Source organism: Saimiri boliviensis, chromosome 9 (genome assembly GCF_048565385.1).
Source record: "Saimiri boliviensis isolate mSaiBol1 chromosome 9, mSaiBol1.pri, whole genome shotgun sequence".
NCBI classification, from domain to species: Eukaryota; Metazoa; Chordata; class Mammalia; order Primates; family Cebidae; genus Saimiri; species Saimiri boliviensis.
In genome coordinates, this window is record NC_133457.1 from 23,073,385 (window position 1) to 23,079,384 (window position 6,000).

At 45.2% G+C, this 6,000-nt stretch overlaps 1 protein-coding gene across 3 annotated transcripts in view; it reads right to left on the reverse strand.

Annotated features, from left to right (window-relative positions):
* LOC104650885 (uncharacterized) overlaps window positions 1–5,785 on the reverse strand; it is a 74,250-nt gene extending 68,465 nt beyond the window's left edge. The window contains exon 1 of one of the 3 annotated variants that reach the window (XR_012519154.1): window positions 5,361–5,785. The gene's annotated coding sequence lies outside the window, so the exon portion shown is untranslated. The remainder of the gene's footprint in view (window positions 1–5,360) is intronic. The other 2 variants (XR_012519156.1, XR_012519155.1) reach the window with 2 other exon arrangements.
* Between the last annotated feature and the right edge of the window lie 215 nt (window positions 5,786–6,000).

A 6,000-nucleotide genomic window follows, 5' to 3' on the forward strand; every position in this document is an offset into this window, starting at 1 on the left:
CACACACACACACAGAGGCAGGCTTACCTACCTCTCAGATTCAACAAGAATAAATATGAATTAATGTGTTCCTTAATGGCTGGTGAATAGTAATGTTAACTAAAACAAAAGTAAGTTTTCTTTTTAAACCCACTATTGCCCCCCACCAAATATTTAAATCACAGAGTCTAAACCAGGCATCCCCAAACTGCGGCCCCCTGAGGCCATTTATCCTGCCCTCCACCACACTTCAGGAAGGGCACCTCTTTCTTTGGTGGTCAGTGAGAGGAGCACAGTATGCGTCGGCCCTCCAACGGTCTGAGGGACAGTGAACTGGCCCCCTGTGTAAAAAGTTTGGGGATGGGTGGTCTAAACTGACAGAACAGCAAATTAATATGGTCCTTTGGGAGAGAACTCTGGTGATACACATCAGAAACCAATCCTGTTATTTGTTGCTTTTTTAAAAAACATGACAAAAAATAATGACCAAATGCTGTTTCATAAATCATAGTACATTCTTACAAAGAATACTATGTAAACACTTTAAAAAATGAGATGCTTGTGTGAGAACTAGCTTTGAAGGAGACACAAAGTATTTACAAATTATTCTGTTGAATGATAGCTAGTATTTGTGGAACATCTATGTACTAGAGCTGTGCTGATTGTACACCTGCTGTTTAATTTTATAATAACCTTACAAGGCAGGTGGCATACTAACCTCATTTAACATATAAAATGGAAGCAGAGGTTCAAGTTTATTATCCAGTATTACTGACGGAGGACATAGAATCAGAATATAAAACCATGATACCTTGATTTCAGAACCTATACTTCCACTCACTGTGCCAGTGTGCCATAAAGTATACATACTTTTGAATAAATTATTTAATATGTATCAATGTATGACTCCCAGCTCTTTGGGTGGCTGAAGTTGGTGGATCATCTGAGCTCAGGAGTTTGAGACCATCCTGGCCAACATAGTGAAACCCTGTCTCTACTAAAAATACAAAAGTTAATCCAGCCTGGTGACAGAGCAAGACTCCCGTCTCAAAAAAATTAAAATTTATTGTGAAAGATTCTGTTCTTTCAAATTATTTGAGTGAAAATATCCTTTTGTTAAATGAAATGATGGTGACAGGAAATAGTGGTGTGATATTTGCTTTTATTGGCTGTACTTGTTAAAAATAAAAGATCAGACCAGGCATGGCGGCTCACAAGGTCAAGATAGAGACCATCCTGGCCAACACGGTAAAGCCCTGTCTCTACTAAAAATACAAAAATTAGCTGGGCATGGTGGCATGTACCTGTAATCCCAGCTACTCAGGAAATTGATGCAGGGAATCACTTGAACCCAGGAGGCAGAGCCTGCAAAGAGCTGAGATCACGCCACTGCACACCAGCCTGGCGACAGAGAAACTCTGTCTCAAAAAAACAAAACAAAAAAAAAATCAGCATTTCTATTGTAGCCTCCCAATTTGGGGGAAATATTTCTTTTTTTAATTATTATTTTTTATTCCCCACCCTCCTTGAAATATTTCTTTAGAAATCTAAAAGTCTGACCCTTTACCTCATTATGGCCCCAAAATAATAGGGGACTTTACACACAGATAACACATGCCCCTCAAGATTCTCTCTTTAATCTCTACCTTATTCTGTTTGGATTAGGACGTTTGGGATTGTAAAATGAGAATAAAATTGAGTATAAGCAATCCAAAACCATGTGCTGACACTGGATCCTGAAAGAGGGCTTTCTTCAGAATCTTTTTCATCTGTTAACTTTTCTCTGGGCTCAAACATTTTTTGTTTTGTTTTGTTTTGTTTTTTTGAGACAGGGAGTTTCGCTCTTGTTGCCCAGGCTGGAGTGCAGTGGTGCTATCTCGGCTCACCACAACCTCCATCTCCCAGGTTCAAGTAATTCTCCTGCCTCAGCTTCCTGAGAGGCTGAGATTACAGGTATGCACCACCACACCCAGCTAATTTTGTATTTTTAATAGAGAGGTTTTCTCCATGTTGGTCAGGCTGGTCTTGAACTCCTGACCTCAGACGATCCACCCACCTCAACCTCCCAAAGTGCTGGGATTACAGGCATGAGCCAAGTGGCTTCAAACTTTCTTAGTTATTTGAGACAGAATTTCGCTCTTGTTATCGGCTCACCGCAACCTCCATCTCCCAGGTTCAAGCAATTCTCCTGCCTCAGCCTCCCGAGTAGCTAGGATTACAGACGCGCACCACCACGCCCACCCATCTAATTTTGTATTTTTAGTAAAGACAGGGTTTCTCCATGTTGGTCAAGCTGGTCTCAAACTTCAAACCTCAGGTGATCGGCCTGCCTCAGCCTCCCAAAGCAGTGGTATTACAGGCATGAGCCACCACACCCAGCCTGGGCTCAAACTTTCTTTTCCTAAGAGTCACATCTTTGAGTAGTACTGCTACGTGGCAATCACTACTCAAAAGAAACTAGCTTGAGTTGTCCAATAATCAGCATTCATTTAAGGCAGGCGTCCCAAACTTTTTACACAGGGGGCCAGTTCACTGTCCCTCAGACCACTGGAGGGCCGCCACATACTCTGCTCCTCTCACTGACCACCAATCAAAGAGGTGCCCCTTCCTGAAGTGTGGCAGGGGGCCGGATAAATGGCCTCAGTGGGCAGCATGCGGCCCGAGGGCCGTAATTTGGGGACGCCTGATTTAAGGTCTCTTTCAGCTTGACAAAATAAAAACTTTCAATGTTTTATCTACCTACTTCCAAAAGAAAATGTGTGTGTGTGTGTGTGTGTGTGTGTGTGTGTGTGTGTGATTATATATGTATATATACATATGTGATTTTTTGATCAGCCTGTTTACAAACTATTTCCAAAATAAGCTGACCTGTAAATTCATTTATTAAATGAGTTTATAAACTACTTAATTTTTGTGAGTAGTTTATAAACAGCCTGATCAAATTGAACAAATTTCTTAAAATAATTTCACTGTATAGATAGCAAGTAAGTTATTCACTCTTCTTATTAGCATATCTTATTTTTACCTATCCTTAAGCATCTAAATTAAACTGTTTCATGTCCACAGCTACACACGGAAACAACACTTTCAGTCACAACATATTAAATTCGAATTTAAACTATAAAGAAATCCAGTTACCTTTAATCTTACATGTACTTGTATATACTTTTAATATACTTTTTGATGTTTTATGATGCACACACAGCTCTTGCAGGACATCTAACTATGAAAACATTTAGAGTGTATGTATATTAAATAGTTCATAACTCTTTTTTTGAAAAAAGTCAATTTTAAGAACTTAAGTACACAGTAAAGTACTCCTTCCATGTCCCTATGTTAAAAGGTCCACTTATTTTAGACTACTTGTTTCAAAAATAAATCTAGCCGGGCACAGTGGCTCAAGCCTGTAGTCCCAGCACTTTGGGAGGCCGAGGCAGGTGGATCACAAGGTCAAGAGATCGAGACCATCCTGGTCAACATGGTGAAACCCCATCTCTATTCAAAAAAAATACAAAAAATTAGCTGGGCATGGTGGCACGTGCCTGTAATCCCAGCTACTCAGGAGGCTGAGGCAGGAGAACTGCCTGAACCCAGGAGGCGGACGTTGTGGTGAGCCGAGATCGCACCATTGCACTCCAGCCTGGGTAACAAGAGCGAAACTCCATCTCAAAAAAAAAATAAATAAATAATAAATAAATCTAAAATTGATAATAATTCTGCTTAAATTCCATATTAACCTAAAATAAAAAGTTATTTTTAGTTCTTGTTTCTTAAATACTTGATATGAGCTGCTGCATAATGTTTTCCTTACATATTCATTTAATCAACTAACTTCAGGTGGAAGGTACTTATGAGTTTAAAAGTCCTTTCCCAAAGGGGAAATAACAAACATTTTGCATAAAAGACAATGTTTCTCTAAGGGTATCTGAGGGTCTAATCAGCCTATTACCTTGGTTCGGAATACCACCAAAAACAAATGTGAGCTTTTTGTCACATCTATGTATTTTCCCCTGTAAACTAATACCTACATTTTAAATGCATTTTCAAAATGTTTCATTTGGCCATGTGATGATTATTTCCCCTGTAAAAAGCTACAGGATTTTGGTTTAAGAGCAAATGAGATAAGAGTATCTGGTCCATTAGAAGGCTAAGTGGAAAGATCTGGACCCTGAAGTTTGTAACCAATAACAAGACAAACTCCAGTGCTACCTTGTTCACGTAATCAACAATATGTGAGTCAAAATAAACTAGTGAGTTATACATTTCTGTCTACATACCAATTTACCAATCAACAAAAGGGGAAGAAATTGCTCAAATGTGACTGTTAACAAACATCTAAATATTAGACATAGTCTTATTAAAATCGTGAACTATCAATTCTGAAATCACGCCTTCAAATTCTGTTATGTTTGAATATCCCCCCATAAAAAAAAAAGAGCAGCAACCTTTAAAATGTAAATTCCTCCCTTTTTCAAAGTAACTTGCCTAGGAAAATTTAATGTGTTAAAATGTAACAGACAAACCAATTACAACATTAAAAAAAAACTAAAATGATCAGTAACACAAACCAATCGCTCAAGTTTAGCAAAGCATGTGTTTCTAATCTGTTGTGGGTATCCTATTATACTAATAAGCAACAATCTTTAAAAGTCATCCCAGTGCCTAAACCACCACCATACACATATTTGTCCTTTACTCCAATGAAGCTTAAACTCAGACCCAAACTCAGACCATTTCCCCCTCTTGCCACACTGAAATATACGAGGGGAAATCTAAGAAATCAGATGTGTTAAGTGCCGGTATCTCCTTCCACAGTAGGGTCAAACTCGTGTTTGCCCATGTCACCGCCCCAGTAAGTCTTCAAATTCTCACGAGCGTTGGGGTACAAAGAGGCCTGACCAGAAAGACACTGGGAAACGCAACCCCCCTGAGTCTGCGCAGGCCCCAATGCTTCGCCTGCAGCCATAGGGGTACAAGAGTCGGCCGCTGGCCTCGCAGGTGCCGCGGACAGGGTCCCACGCCCCGGCCCGCCTCCCGAGAACCTGGAAACCTGTCAGGCTGGCCGGGACCCCCCTCCTCAGACCCTCGCGCTCCAGCCCAGCGCCGCCCCCGCCTGCCCAGGCCTCCAGGCTACACTCCGTCACCTCATCCCTCCCTGGCGGCCTCGCGGCCCCGCCACCTCCGCTGCGCGGCCTGGGCTCGGGCCGCCCTGGGGCAGGAACGCCCCGCTACCGCTCCCCCGCCTGCCCCAGCCCGCCCTCTCCGTTCCCAGTGGCCAGGTCCCTGGCGGCCCAGGCCTGACCTCCCGCCGCGAGCTCCCCACCCGCAGCCTCCACCATTGCCCTGCGCCGCAGCTCCTAGCCCACTCCCCAAACGGCTACCTGGAGGCAAGGACGGGGAAGCACCTCACCCAGGGCCCCAGGTCGCAGAGGGCCGGGCGCTCGGGGTCCCGCTCCTACTCCCACTCCACGTGGTAGGCAGAGGTGGAGAGCAGGATCCTGGCCGCGCACACAGCCACCCGCTCCCACGACAGCCCCTACGCTCTCAGAGCGAGAGACGCCATCTTACCCTTCTGCCGCCACCGCCTCCTTCCGCTTCCTTCCGCCTCCACCTCAGCGGCTGCTGTCAGTCAGCCCGACGCGACCGCCGCGCCTCATTGGCTCCATCGCTTGCTCCGACCCCACCCTCACAGGCGCAGCCCAACCGCGCCGAAATGAGGCGGGCAGAGCGGACATGGCGTGCAGAGGCACGGATGGAGGGGACTGTGCGCGCAACCCTCCAGGAAGCCGAATTGGCTGGCGGAGACTGAGACGGGGCGTCGCGCTGCGCGTGGAGGGCGGGGCCGGGGTGAGGGCGGGGCCCGGGGTGAGGGCGGGGCCCGGGGTGAGGGCGGGGTCCGGGGTGAGGGCGGGGCCCGGGATGAGGGGCAGGACTGGGTAGGAGGGACTTAAGGGAGCAGTTGCCAGGATCACTTAGCAAGGATCCCACTGTGGGTGGCTGGGTGAACCCCCTGCCCCCTCC